Source organism: Anthonomus grandis, chromosome 4, assembly GCF_022605725.1.
Source record: "Anthonomus grandis grandis chromosome 4, icAntGran1.3, whole genome shotgun sequence".
Taxonomy (NCBI): Eukaryota; Metazoa; Arthropoda; class Insecta; order Coleoptera; family Curculionidae; genus Anthonomus; species Anthonomus grandis.
In genome coordinates, this window is record NC_065549.1 from 33,233,333 (window position 1) to 33,249,889 (window position 16,557).

Here is a 16,557-nt window from a genome sequence, read left to right on the forward strand (position 1 = left end):
CATTTAATTTTAAACCCTTGCATAGCTCAGTACGAACCCATTAAAACCCGATCCTTAAGTAACAAGGTAATCCAGGTCTTTCACAGAATACAAAAATTTAGTTTTGATTCACCTATTTAAATATCTTGATGTGGGTGAAATTAGTTGTAATAAATTATCTTTACTCATATTTCGCAGTTGAAACAATTTCTTGAAGAGTGGTATACAAGTAAAAACAATATTTAACTTTTCTGGTTTATAAATTTCCGTCTATTTAGTGCAGTAAGCTTATGAGTATAACTTAAGTAACTTGGTAAAAACATTAAATTTTGTTTGTAAACTAAACCTAATTTTTAATGATTAGTATAGTATTACTGATACTGCTGATATTATTTAGTTACTATGACGTTAACATAATTAATAGGTCAGTTTTTTCTTATGTTAATTATTACAAATAACCTACTTACCTACCTCATTATTGGTATTGTTGCATTATAAATTAAATACTTATGTTAGTGTAATGCAGCAATGAAATCTCGTACCTGAAATAAAAAAAAAATTAATATTCTTTTTAGAAAAAAAAATTATTAAAATATTTTGACTATGGTTTATTGCTAAAAAAATAGAAAAAAGGTAACTATTTTATAAATAATTATAAATATAAATAAGAAGCTTAAGAATCTTTTTTGGGTATGACTTTAAAGGTATAATACAGTATTTATTATTCAAAGTAAGATTGTTTTTTATTTTAACAAAAGTATAATTCTCAATTTAGAATCAAGAATACTTAACTAAAAAAGCCATTTTTAAAAACTTCGGACATGAGAGGCGCTTTTTGGGATCAACGTTCTTTTTCGATACACTATATCGATATAAACAAAAGGCGTATGAACATCGATTTTGAGAAAACTTAACTCAAAGTAACGTGACTAGTTATATTAGCTGCCCTTTAGCAACACATAGAGTCCGACGACGTCAGAATACAATGATAGAATATCAACCAACAGAAGAAATGAAGGTTCTTCGTGCTGTGAGACAAGAAGATAATATGCTGATGATACCGTTTTACCTGTTAACACCTGTTAGAAAAACCATAACTCCGACGACGTCAGAATATTTACTAATCTATATTTGAGCAAAAATGCTAACACAATGGTAGAAAATCAATTAACAGAAGAAATGGAAATTCGTTGTGGTGTAAGACAAGGTCGCATCCTACCACCGCTGTTATTTAACATCTATAGCAAAGCTATTTTTAGGGAAATACTAAAGATTAAGTATGATGAATGTAATAAATACGGACTTAAGGGAATTAACTTAAGGGAAACCAAGGAAATGGTAGTTACAAAATTCTCTCAAGATCTGAACTATGTAAATCTGACAATGCAAACACCACGATCGAGAATAACCGAGAAAAAAATAATGGCCGATATATAAATATTTAGAAACTTCAATAACTAGAATAGAACATTCAGATAACCAAACAAGAGAAATAAAAATAAGTAGGTATAGAGATAAATCGAAGAGTTATAGAAATTAAAAAACTATTTACAAATCAAGACATATTGACATAGAACTTAGGATCAGAATATTGCGCTTTTGTATAGATTTAAAGCATGGACCCTTAAGAAAAACTATATGAATACATTACAAGTCATTAAAATGTGGTATTTCCGTGGAACGTGACGTAATCCTTTAACCGATAAAATAACTAATGCTGAACTACTGAACTAAATGTAAAGTTTGCTTATCAAACAGTTGCAATATCTGGGTCATATAATGAGAGGACAAAAATACACACTTCTCCAACTTGTAATCCATGCAAAGATTTTTGGAAATCAAAGCATGGCAGATGCTAATTTGTCCATTTAGTTTGCAGGTTTGCTTGTCTCTAGTTATTGTAATCTCATGAACCAAATATACACACTTGTTAACTAATTCTACTTTATTGCTATTGATTTGTATTTGTTTACTGGGAACCATGTTAGTCATAACTTTGGTCTTTTCAAAATTTATTGTCAGGCCAATTTCCTGTACGATATCATTGAGTTCTCGGAGCATGTAAAAATGAAGGACATCGTTAATGGAAATATCTCAATTCGCTTGAAATGAAAAGCATTTAACAAGTGCGAATCGGCGGTTGACTCTGACCTGACTTCAACTAAGAAAACCACAGAAAAACTATACAACGAACTACTACACGGAAATGGAAATGGGCTGGACACATTTCTTGAATGGAGGACAAGCGATGGATGAAAAAACTGTCGGAATGGAGATCAAGAGCTGAAAGGCGAGGCAGACCTCTCACTCGATGGACGAACCACCTGAAGAGGATAGCAACAAATTGGATTTCAACAGCCAGGAACAGAGAGAACTAGCGGCGTTTGGAGAAGACCTATGTCTAACAATGGACGTGAAAAAGGCTGCATGATTATGATTTTAAATGTTAAGTTACATAATAAGGTAACTTTCCTAGTAAAAGCTGATAAGCATTTGTAAGAAAATGGGTACCCTGGAGAGCAAAGTTTGGGTTTCCATAAAGCATAAGATGGTTTACTTAAAAATGCCAATATCATTAAAAATTATGTTTTATTTTGAGATATTTAGTCAAATTGCCAAAAAAAACTTGTCTCTTCGTAGATATTGGATTGAGTTATTATATCTTACATATTATAATTAGATAGATTTTTGTATTAAAAATTAGTTTTTTGATTTTGTCCTCTTGTTAATTAATTAAGTTTCTTAATTATTCAAATTAAATTTTTCAAGTCTTAATTGAAAAATTTACGAGACAGATGGCGCTGTATAGTTAATCGGTTGCGTTCAGGACCGCTCCTCAAATAATTCTAAAATATATTGTCCCCAAGTTTTTAAAATTATTCCTCTGCATCGCAAAGTAAACTTTAAGGTTTACTTTATCCAGTGGTTGTGAAGTTTTCAGTAAAAGTTGCTAATTTGGTGCTGAATTTAAGCTTGTCAAAACTACAAATATGGGTCTGTCATCGGCCGATCTTCGGGAGATTAAATCGACGATTATGGCCACCTTCAATGACAAATTTCTCCAAGAGATAGCTGACAAGGTGGCTAGGATCGTTGAGAACAAATTCGAAGAAAGATTTAAGGAGCAGAATGACAGAATAACATCCCTGGAAGCAAAACTTAAAAATCTAGAAGGGGAATATCAACAAGTAAAAGACAACATGGATTCCCAAGAACAGTCTCTGCGCAGTCTCAACATACGTATTTTTGGTGTTAAGGCTCAAGAAAGCGAAGATGTACGTGCTACAGTTCAAGACCTCTTTACTAAAAAATTAAAATGTAATATTCAGAATTCCGACATCAAAAAATGCATAACATGAACACTGGTGATGGTACCCTTATTGATTATATAATTTGCAGTAATGATTTGGTGTCATTAAACTCAGAGTCGCTTGCCATAGCAGAAACAATCACGGATCATAATCTGATTTATTCAATATTTCAATATGATAACATAAAGGTTAAAAAAAAATCCATGACTTTCAGAGTTTATAACAACATAAATATGGAAAATTTTATAAACGATGGTTTGCTTATAAATTGGGATCAGATGTACCGCCTTATAGATATTAATGACAAAGTGCAGTTTTTTAATGAACATATTTTACAGCTTTTAAATACACATGCTCCGACTAAAAATAAAATTATTAAAGAGAAAATATACTGTCCATGGATAACCGAAAATATAAAAACTCTTATCAAATTACGTGATCGTGCTCATAAAAAATATCTGAAAAGTAAATCTCAGCCTCATTTTGAATATTATAAACAGCTAAGAAACTACACAAAACATGCTTTAATACGAGAAAAAATAACATTTTTTAATCAATTATCAAACAAAAAAGGACAAGAATTTTGGAGAATAGCAGATAAACTATTCTTAACTAAAGGAAAAAGATATCAAAACGAGCTACCTACTAACATATCAAATCCAACAGATATTGGCAATTTTTTTAATACTGTTTCTACCCTACCTGATACTACAAGTAAAGAATGTATTGAATTTTATCAAAATAATACCATAAATAATATAAAACTTAATTTCCAGCTTTTGGACCAAGACAATATGATTAAAATAATCTCGACTATTAAATCAAATGCAACGGGAATCGATGGTATTTCTATAAAAGATATAAAATTGTGTTTGCCTTTTTGCTTAAGTCCTTTGTTGCATATTATTAACGAATGTATTCTTCAACAAAAGTCTCTAAATGTGTGGAAAAGGGCAATTATTAAACCGATTCCAAAAAATTCAAATCCAAAAGAGCATAAAGATCTCAGACCAATTAGTATTCTACCAGCATCATCTAAAATTCTGGAAAAACATATTTTTAATCAAATTTCAAATTTTGTTGATAAACATAAAATTATCCCCGATTGTCAATCCGGTTTCAGAAAAAACTTTAGCACGTCTACAAGTTTGGTGGGTATTTTAAATGATATTAGGGTAAATGAGGAGAATGGTCAGCCAACATGTATGGCCTTATTGGACTTTAGTAGGGCTTTTGACACGATTAACCATGATATGTTATTGGCAAAATTAAAATATATTGGTATTTCAGAGAGCGGTGTAAATTTTTTCAAGGATTATTTGCGTAATAGAGACAGTTGTGTTATGGTGGTTCGGCAGTCTGAAAAGCATTACTCAGAATTTATACCTTTTAACCAGGGAGTACCTCAAGGCTCTATAGTATCGCCGTTACTTTTCTCTATTTACGTGGCTGATATGTACAAAGTAATAAAACACGCCACTTTGCAACAATATGCCGATGATTCCCAAGTTTATATTCCAATTCACCTTAATAATATAAATCTATTCTATCAAAATTTTAATAGTGATTTAATTAGTCTACATAAATACGCAGAAAATCATAATCTTAAGCTTAATGCCACAAAATCTAAAATTCTTATTATGTGCTCCAACTTTAATATAAGGCAAAGGCTCGAACACAACTTATCCTTAAATCCTATATCTATTGATAATACTTCAATTCCTGTTGTTTCCGAGGCAAAAAATTTAGGCGTTATATTTGACAGCTCTCTCTCTTTTGAATTACACATAAAAAATAAAACGAAAACTGCTTATTTACGTTTAAAAAAACTTTTTAAGTTTAAGCGAAATTTATCGGCAAAACAAAAGTACTTATTGTGCGATAGTCTTATTTTGTCATTGTTTGATTATGGTGACGTAGTCTATGGAAATTCTTTATCTTCACAAAATAAAAAAATTATACAAAAAGTCCAAAATTCCTGTATGAGATTCTCTTATAGTATCCCCTATAGAAACCATATATCGCCTTATCTCAATAATAATAAAATATTAAATATGAACAATAGAAGAAAGCTACATATGTATAATTTTGTATATCGCATAGTAAATAATAATCAACCATTTAATTTAAGAAGTCAGTTTCAATAATTCGAACATGCGCATGCCACACGAAATAACGTTTTTATCGTACCATTGCATAGAAGCGCAGCATTTCAACGTTCTTTTAAGTATGTAGCTGTTCAAATGTGGAATGGCTTAAACAATGACATAAAGCAAATGCCCTTGGGAGCTTTCTCTGGTCAAATAAAATCTAAACTACTTATGGAACAAATAATTGGCAATTAATTCAAGTAGGGTGATATATAAAATGTGATAATGCGTATAATAAAATGTAATACAAGAAATAGTAACATGTAACAGAAGATATACATGTGTATATAATATGCTAATTTTCAGTGGAATGTTCGGAGATTATATTTTAAAATCCCGTTTTTAGTTTTATTCTTTCTTTTTCCGCAACATATATACGTATATTTTTTAATAGCCTAGGCCGATGCACGCATCTTGGGGTTATTTTTTGGGGTCTTTTTTCGCTTCGACTGTCCTCTCTCCTTGCGCTCGTCCGTTGTCGCACTGCCGCTGCCTGTCTTAAAATCTTAGGTTAATTAATTCTATATCTTACTTTGCATTCCTATATAAAAACGTTATTTTTATTTTTGTAAAATTGTTTCTGTAAATTGTAAAGGGCTTTTTCATCCCTTCTTTGCTTGTGCTAACAAGGGAAAACGGTTTTATAATCGAGAGAATAGTCCTATTTGTCAATGTAATTTTTTTTTTCTTTGTAATTTTTATTGACCTATAAAACTGTACATTTTAACAAATAAACCATTTTTGATTTGATTTGATTAATTCTTCTATACTTACATCATAGTAATATTCACACGAAATATACTAAAAGCATATGATATGAATAAAATATAATAAAAGTTTTTTTAGTTTAAAAATACCTAGTTTTACTAATAATAACATGTCTAGCAATCTTATATGTGGCTAAAAAAGAATCTATGGAGAAATTCGGCTCTCAATTGAATAGAGATTACACGTGCCTTCACATTATATAAAATTCCACATGCCAGTGGGCATTTTATGAATGAAATCAACCATGTTTTATTTAAAACTGTATCCTTTATACCACTGCTAGACGGTCATATGTATAATTAAAAATGATGGTTCTGTGTAAGTATTACCCATTAATGGTATTCCTTGTAATACTAGGACTGATTATAATAATATGAAATGCAAAGGTTTTAGAGAAATACTAGTAAATAATAGTCAAAGAAAAGTACCTAAATCGCTATATCTTTAAAAAAATTAAATGTTTAACTATGCTAGTCACATCAATTAGATGCAAAAGTGATGCTTTTAGTTACCTTCGGCAGACTCTAAAAAACGATATATATTTCAATTTTAATTTTTATTAATTTAAAGACACGTTTTAGTAGTTTAACTGAAGTCTAAACTAAGAAATATTAAATTTGCTAACAATTGAAACTTTAGCACCACATAACTTACAAAGTAGGTAAAACTGCAGAAGTGGCACATTCTACCTCTATCCATAGTAAGCTGTTAGGTTTCTGTTGCCAAGGTGTACAAGGTGATCGTATTTAGCAAAATTGCATATTAGTGGAACACAACACTCCTAAACATTTTGAGTTTAAATTTTATTCTTGGTCCAAAGGAAAGCCATAACAATTATATTTGCCTAATCAAGAATTACCTATTCAAAACAAAAGTTTTAGATTAGATAGTTAAATATTTTTCTTATTGTTTAATTTTCTGTTTAGTGTCAAAAAACTTCAAATAAATTTTGTAGAATTTAAAGTTGAGTAGGGTCCTTTTCATAAACACATCAGCATAAAACATCAGTTAATAAATTTGACTATGCTATTTTTGCACGGTACTTGTAAAGACTTTTATTACAAATTATTTAACACATTTTTATAAAGGAAATAGTTTTAAAATACATGCCACACTCAAATACCCTAAGGTAATTCTTTCATGGCTAAAATATTTATTTTGCTCCATTTGGGGTTCTTACTGCTCTTTTGTTGGCATTTTCGAAAAGAAAATGTTAGCGTAAAACATTTCAGTAACGCGATGAAACGCTATAAAGGATACTTTTATTCAACATAAGCCAAGAAGTAAGTACGCTCGTTTAAATTTAAAAACGCCCTCATTTTTGGGGATTCCTTGAGATGTAAAAGGGCCTGTCTACCTTCATATTTAATAGAGCGTTCCGTCCGCCTTTTTAATATATGCTCCTCGTAAATTTTTAAAATTACCTTTACTTTTTAGACATTTTTGCTTGGATATTTTATATTAGGATTTTTAATTTATATGTAAATATCTTAAAATATAAGTAGAAGTTAAAGTATTAATGTTGTAGATTAAATTAAATTTAATAAATCCAATTACATACATATTTAACGTTTTTAAATATAAGTAAATACCGTTAATATCTTAATAAGATTAAACTATTTATTAAAAAAATCTAAACCCATATAGCACAGGAAATTTTTAATATGTTTCACTTATATCTAAATAATTCCCTAATAATTAATATCTTAAGTATCTTTAATATGTTTTTGAAGGTGGTAGACAATGGTACAGTGAAAACATCTTGTCGAACTTGCATTGTCCTATTTATTTAATGTAACACGATGTTTCGGTTGGTAAGTATCTCCAACCGTTATCAAGTGTAAACTGTTAACTTGATAACGGTTGGAGATACTTACCAACCGAAACATCGTGTTACATTAAATAAATAAGACAATGCAAGTTCGACAAGATGTTTTTTTATCTTTATTATGTTATATCTTTAAAAGATCTAATAAGAAAATCTCATCCATTTTTCACAAAGAGACCGACGTATACAACAGACGAAAAACAATGAAAAACACAAAGTCACGGTCTCACAACATTTACTTAAAGCTACACGTGTTTTGCTCTATTCAGAGCATCATCAGGCCTAAAACAATAATAATTAGTCTTGAAAGAAAAAAAAGGACATTAAAAAGACTAAAACCTTAAAAAGCCACTAACGTTGGCAAAACAGTAAATAAACATACATTTAAGGTTAGGATGACTATACAGTTATTTAGAACCAAAAAATAAAAAATTGTAAAATATCACACCTATTGGGAATCGAACCCGCGACAAGCTTACAAGCCAGAGACTATAACCTATGGGCTACCGGAACACTGAGGAGAAGTTCAAAACATTTGTTGTTAAGCCAAGGCATTCCAACACAATATTAAACTTATTTTAGTTGGAAGAGATTATGTATATATAAAATTGATTAAATAAGATTATTAAAAATAAGGTTGGGTTCAAAATTAAATACGTCGTTAACACAGACAAGAACAGGACTCTTCTTGGCTTTAGTAATTTCCATCCTCTCCAGAAGGTCAAGCTTTTTCCCTTTAGGGCATTCATGAAGTATTTCAGCTCCGACCTCTGGAGAAAAGTGACGTGTGGAAGCTAACAGGTGATTCGCAAACGCTGACTTTGTATCACGGACGTCTGTATTTTTAAATTTCTCAAACAACGCTACATGTTCTTTAACGCGTGTAGAAATTTTTCTTCCAGATTGGCCAATATATACAGCGTCACAATCCCCATATTTCAAAGAGTAAACCCCTGATTTCGAAAAGACATTTGCCTTGTCTATCACGCTCACTAACTGTTTTTTTAAATTATTCGCGGTTTTGAAAGCGATTTTGAAATTAGAGGTCTTAAAAAATTTAGCTAAATTTAATGAAATTGAGCCGAAAAAGAACAAAGATCTAAAGGACTTTTTGTCGTCTTTCGCATGAAAAAGGTTGTAAGTAAACCTATATTTATTTAAGAACTTAAAGTATAATTTGTTAATTAAGTAAAGTGGGAATCCATTATTAAAAGCAATATGTTTTATAATATTAAGCTCTTTAGCAAACGCTTCCTTTGACAGGGCGATGTTAAAAAGTCTGTAAAAGAAAGAATTGAAGGAGGCAAATTTGTATGGATAGGGAGAAATAGACGCATATTGAATGACATTATCAGTAGTTGTGGGTTTACGATATATTTCGAGTATTAGTTTATTATTGAGTCTTTCTATAAGGAGGTCGAGGAATGGCAGTTTACCATTTTGTTCTTCCTCAATGGTAAAAGAAATCTTTGGGTGCAAAGAATTCACAAAACGAAGAAAATTTGTCAAATCTTCTTTCTGGCCATTCCAGACAATGAAAATATCGTCAACGTACCTCTTATATTCAATGAGAAAACAAACTCCCCAAACCTACCCTTAACAATCCTTTCTTCTAGGTTGCTCATAAAAATTTCACTTTCGTGGACTTTTTTACAGTCAATAGAGACCCCACCAACTCGTATTTTACTAAAGTTAAGCAAATGCTGGACAAGTGCAGTTTAACTCTTGAGTTCTTTAATACTAAAAAAGAAAAGCTGTATCCTATGAATCCCAGAACTCCAATTCTCTACGGTCTTCCAAAAATTCACAAAAACAATGTTCCAATAAGACCAGTGGTTTCTTTTATCAATTCCCCCTGCTACCATTTATCAGCTTGGTTAAACACAGTTTTGAGGGAGGTGACTAAGTTTAGGAGTGTTTATTCAACTAAAAATTCAGTGGATTTGTCAAATAGTCTGAAAAATCTTTACACACCTGATGGATCTATACTTATTTCTTTGGATGTAAAAAATCTTTTTCCTAGCATTCCCCCTACAGAATGTATAGATCTGGTAAGAACTCTATTATTAAAATCTTCCCTTAGTCGAGTTATAGTTGATAACCTCTTGGACTTGCTCAGCCTTGTTGTGAATTAAAATTTCTTTCAATTCAATAATAAAATTTTCAAACAAGTCTCTGGATTGGCTATGGGTTCATGCCTTTCCCCACTATTAAGTGAAATTTTTATGAGCAACCTAGAAGAAAGGATTGTTAAGGGTAGGTTTGGGGAGTTTGTTTTCTCATTGAATATAAGAGGTACGTTGACGATATTTTCATTGTCTGGAATGGCCAGAAAGAAGATTTGACAAATTTTCTTCGTTTTGTGAATTCTTTGCACCCAAAGATTTCTTTTACCATTGAGGAAGAACAAAATGGTAAACTGCCATTCCTAGACCTCCTTATAGAAAGACTCAATAATAAACTAATACTCGAAATATATCGTAAACCCACAACTACTGATAATGTCATTCAATATGCGTCTATTTCTCCCTATTCATACAAATTTGCCTCCTTCAATTCTTTCTTTTACAGACTTTTTAACATCGCCCTGTCAAAGGAAGCGTTTGCTAAAGAGCTTAATATTATAAAACATATTGCTTTTAATAATGGATTCCCACTTTACTTAATTAACAAATTATACTTTAAGTTCTTAAATAAATATAGGTTGACTTACAACCTTCTTCATGCAAAAAACGACAAAAAGTCCTTTAGATCTTTGTCCTTTTTCGGCTCAATTTCATTAAATTTAGCTAAATTTTTTAAGACTTCTAATATCAAAATCGCTTTTAAAACCGCGAATAATTTAAAAAAACAGTTAGTGAGCGTGATAGACAAGGCAAATCTTTTTTTAATTAGTCTTTTCGAAATCAGGGGTTTACTCTTTGAAATGTGGGGATTGTGACGCTGTATATATTGGCCAATCTGGAAGAAAATTTTTTACACGCGTTAAAGAACATGTAGCGTTGTTTGAGAAATTTAAAAATACAGACGTCCGTGATACAAAGTCAGCGTTTGCGAATCACCTGTTAGCTTCCACACATCACTTTTCTCCAGAGGTCGGAGCTGAAATACTTCATGAATGCCCTAAAGGGAAAAAGCTTGACCTTCTGGAGAGGATGGAAATTACTAAAGCTATTGCACTGTTTCTCGCACAATGCCTAAATGTGGGTTCCAGGGTTATGATTATTAGCCTTTATTAGGGCACGCAAAGAAAACGCAGCTTTATATCGTTAAACCCAGCTTTAGTATTGAAAGATAAATCAATGTCATAATTGACAACTAATTTAATCTATAACCTCAATTCAAAAAAAAATAAATACAAAGACAGTAATGCTCTAATACTTAAGTTATAATTATGAAATTTAAAATTATGAGAAAGAAAATAAAGTAAAATTTAGCACTTAATACTTATTTAATTGTACATCTGATAATACCTCGCATATACGTATATACTCAGTTCCCAATTTCAAACCAAATCAGTGATGGTGGTTATATAAACAATTTTGCTAAATTGAATTTAAAATCTGCGATCATTTCTACATATTAATTCAAAAAAAAATAATCTATAAATTGCGACGAACCGATAAATGAATACCTGAAGAACCAAGCCAAAAAGAAAAAGGGGCTACCTGAAATTCTGAGTCTCTCCGACTGGTAGCAGGGCCCACCTGATCTGAATGGGGCTCCTTTGTTGGCAGCTATACGTTTGGGTCAAAAGAGGCAGCAGCAGATCGACCAGTTAGGATGCTTCCAGAATGTCTAGCAGGTAGTGGAAGGCAATCGGTATTAGGTGTAGCCGATTGGAAGGAATGCAGGTTCTGGAGGTGATGATCCAAGCGACTTGATGTGGTAACACGTGGAGTAGCAAGTGAGGTGGAAGCAGTAACAATAAAAATGCAGCAAAAGCAGAAGCAGAGGATAAGCAGAAAGGTACAGGAAGGCCTAAAAATGGGGACCACACATGAGGTTCGACATGGCTGTCAATTTTATGGCATTTTTGTGTGGGTAAGTAAGTTAAATTTTATAAAATTGCTCTCTGAAAAGTTGGATGCATTGATGTTCTTTTGAGTTAAACCGAAAAGCATGCAAATAAGAAATTAATTAGATGAAAAAAATAGGAAAATGACTTAGGCATGTAACATGTGCTAACTTACCGAAGATGGAATGTGGCCTTTTCTGGGGTTTATTTAACACAACAAAAACAAGGAGCCCTATAAACTCTTAGGCCTACTTAGAAAATCAGCAATTAAGCTATCCTAGCACATACTAGTAACTACAAAAAAAAAATTAGGCTAAGATAGGGTCTACCTTTTCACATCCGCATTAAGCGAAACTATCTGTCATACTCTAGAACCAGATAAAGAATGAATCTATTAAAAATAGGATTGTCAGTTCCCTCCAAATTTTAAGGAATGCATTTATCTGTCAAGTACCTAGGTGTTGACATGCTGGGTTTAACTACTGGGTACTATCTGGTACCAACATTGGTTTAAGTAATTTGCAACTATGGAGCAATCTATAACTTGAGGCCATGGTTTAGCAACAATAATTTACAAAAAAAAAAACTGACAGACCAGATTGACATTAACATTCTTATCACTATTGATCCTTATGATTTGAACAAAATAAACAAATAGTTAATATGTGCTCAGTATTCATTAAAATCTAAAATAGGCCAAATTGACCTGCAAGGTAAAATCAATGCAAAATCAATGGCAGTTCCTAATTCTATTCAATCAACAAAACAATGAAACAATATCCCATATTATTATTTACTTTCCTCATCCAATAATGGTTTTCCTTGCGTTTCAGATCGGGTATGTTAGGAGGGACCATCTTAACGGTATCATATCTGTGTAGTATGTATATTTATGTATGATTTTTAAATAAATTATTTTATGAAACTATGGTTGCGATTTACTTTATCTTGGTAAAAAAAATTAATAAATCAATTAATATATCTGTTGGAGATTAAACCTGTAACAAAGCCAAGAAGAGTCCTGTTCTTGTCTGTGTTAACGACGTATTTAATTTTGAACCCAACCTTATTTTTAATAATCTTATTTAATCAATTTTATATATACATAATCTCTTCCAACTGAAATAAGTTTAATATTGTGTTAGAATGCCTTGGCTTAACAACAAATGTTTTGAACTTCTCCTCAGTGTTCCGGTAGCCCATAGGTTATAGTCTCTGGCTTGTAAGCTTGTTGTCGCGGGTTCGATTCCCAATAGGTGTGATATTTTACAATTTTTTATTTTTTATTTTTTGGTTCTAAATAACTGTATAGTCATCCTAACTTTAAATGTATGTTTATTTACTGTTTTGCCAACGTTAGTGGCTTTTTAAGGTTTTAGTCTTTTTAATGTCCTCTTTTTTCTTTCAAGTCTAATTATTATTGTTTTAGGCCTGATGATGCTCTGAATAGAGCGAAACACGTGTAGCTTTAAGTAAATGTTGTGAGACCGTGACTTTGTGTTTTTCATTGTTTTTCGTCTTTAAAAGATCTGTTTAATACATTTTGATTGGAGCAAATCACATAATTTGTAAAAAAAATATAATTGTTAGACTTTTTATTAACCTTTAACTCCTCGCACTGGTGTAAAAAATACACCAAATTGGCGCCAACCGCTGCCGATTCCATACGATCACTTTTTCGGCGTCACCGAGCTAGCTATGCTTCTGTCGATGTGTCTTCCAAATGCAGTGCCAATACGGTTTTGATCGCCTAAGTAGAAGGTCGAATATCCCGAGAAGTTTGTCGTGGTGTACAGAATACACCAACGCGTAATTATGTAAGTACATTAAAATTATATATTTTTAAAATAAATTGAAAGATAGGTATGTAGTTTGAAAGTAAAAATCTAAGTGGGAGTACAAGATTACCTCTGTTGGTGCCACGAAGGTACCTATACACGTTTGTATATTTAATTTATATATTTTTTATTTTCAGGCATCGAATAAAGATAAAAAATCGGAAAAGCTTAACCCAAAATGAATTGTAAGCTGTGGCCCAGGTTATATGTGATACGGATTCCGAAGAAGAAATTGGCGGGGAAGGTGACATATCTGATGAAAATGAAGATATAGAGAAAGATAAACACAATTCAAACTCCGAACAAGAAATAAGCGAGCAAGAAGAACAAGATGAGGTGGAAGATGATCAAAGTTCAGGCTCCGAAGATGTTCCTCTCTTCGTGTTAGTAGCCAATAGAGAAGGTCAGTATGTTGGCAAGGATAAAACAACTATTTGGTATAAAAGTTACCCTATGTGTAAATCTACTAAACCCAAAAGCAAAACTATAATAAAAATACTACCAGGGCCAAAGCAATGCGCCCGTGACATAACTGATGAGAAGAGTGCTTTCTCAAAAATTGCTGATGATGAAATGATTGAACATATCATTCAGTATACTAATTTAGAAATTTCAAAAGTTCGGGCAAATTTTAATCGAGAAAGAGACGCGAAGGACGTTACAAAAACGGAAATACTTGCTTTTATCGGGTTATTGTTTTTATCTGGATGTAAGAAGCAAAATCACACCAATTTCTTAGAATTATGGATGAAAGACGGAACCGGATCAGAAATATTTTGAGCTTGCGTGAATTGTCAAAGATTTCTTTTTTTGCTTGGAAATATTAGATTTGATGACAAAGGAACAAGGAACGAAAGAAAAAAAACCGATAACCTGGCCCCGGTGCGATTTATTTTGGACAAATTTGTTTATAATTCAGGAAAAAAGTACTCTCTTGGTGAATTTATGACCATATATGAAATGTTTATTGCATTTAGAGGGAGGTGCAGCTTTGTCCAGTACATACCCAACAAACCTGCAAAATATGGGTTGAAGGTGTTTGTGCTTTGTGATGTTAAAACATTTTATGTCAGAAATTAGAGCTCTACTATGGAAAACAACCAGACCGTCAATACAATCAATTAAACTCGCCAACTGCCATAGTTCACCGATTGTTGGAAGAACAGAAAGGAAGTAACCGGAATTTAACTTGCGACAATTGGTATTTAAGTTATCCTTTGGCACTGGAGCTGTTACAAGATAAAATAAAATTTATCGGGACTCTAAAAAAAAATAAACGGGAGCTGCTAATAGAGTTTTTGTCAAATAAAAAAAGATTGGTTGAGTCATCCATTTTCGGATTTCAAAAGGATGTAACTTTAGTTTCAAGTGTCCAAAAAAAAAAATAAATGCGTTGTTTTGATTTCTACTATGCACGACGACTCTTACATTGACCCAGATACCAACAAACCTGAAATTATATTGGATTATAATATCACAAAGGGGGGTGTGGACACAGTGGACAAAATGTGCAATGCGTTTCTTGTTGGAAGAAGAACAAGGAGATGGCCGTTGGATTTTTTCTTTTAGTTACTAAATATAGCAAGGATCAATAGCCAAATTTAATATACCGCCACTCATCCTTATTCTCCTCTCAAATACAGAAGACTTTTCCTAAAATCGCTTTTTCTGTCATTGATGAGACCTCATTTGTCTGAAAGAGCTGCAATATCTACTTTACCTATAGATATCAGACATTTCCTATCTAGGTATAGAAAAGCTCAAGTAAACGACGCAGAGGAAGAGCCACCCAGAAAAATCAGAGGAAGATGCTTCATCTGCGGCAGAAAAAAGAATAGAGTTACTACAATTACATGCAATACTTGTCATCAATTAGTGTGTAAAGAACACAGTGATAACGTAATTACATGCCATAAAAGTAAGGAAGGCGGATCTGGCAGTGAATAGATAACTTTTTGTGTTCGTGTTGTTAGAATATATTTTTTGAGTTTACCTTTTGTGTAATATTATTTCTGTACTTACTGATTTTTTGCCAAAAACATGCACTTAAATTGGGTAATTATCTATTACATGTATAATTATAATTCATAGAGTAAATAAAATGAAACAAAAACAAATTTAGACCATAAAATGCAATGGTGTACAAAGTACACCGCGCGAGTAGTAGCGTGAAAAAAAAGTGCGCGAGTAGTTAAAGGTTAAGTAAGACAAATTATTGCGAAAATTGGTTATTTGTTGCTTAATTCATTCATAAAATCATTGTATAAGTCAGTTCCTCACTAATGAAGTAATTTATAACCGGCATTTTAATGCTTATTAATTGACAAGGAAATGAGACAAATCCGCTAATTAGATAAATACAACTCTGCTGTTCCGTACGTAAGCAGCAGAATGTTTATCTTAACCTCAGACTTGACCGAGGATAACCTACTTTTTAAACATTTATTTTGTTTACGCATTCTTTGATTGTTTAGAGCGTTGTGTTGTGGCTTATAAGAGTTTATTCCAAATTTATTGATATTAAAGGGTAGAGATATCAGTGTGTTTTTGTTACTTAACTTTATCCAGTTTAGACGACGATTTTAATGGATTGTGTACTCCAAAAGTAGTTTGCACATGCACATGATAATTTTAGCTCCGGTTCTGAGGACAGTGAAGGTTATGA

General features: G+C 31.9%; 1 long non-coding RNA gene across 1 annotated transcript; it reads left to right on the forward strand.

The window, feature by feature from the left end:
* The first annotated feature begins 11,291 nt into the window (after positions 1-11,291).
* On the forward strand, positions 11,292-12,982 carry LOC126735772 (uncharacterized). The gene is made up of 2 exons (XR_007660504.1): positions 11,292-12,080; positions 12,888-12,982. It is a non-coding gene; the product is annotated as an uncharacterized LOC126735772 (long non-coding RNA).
* Positions 12,983-16,557: the final 3,575 nt, after the last annotated feature.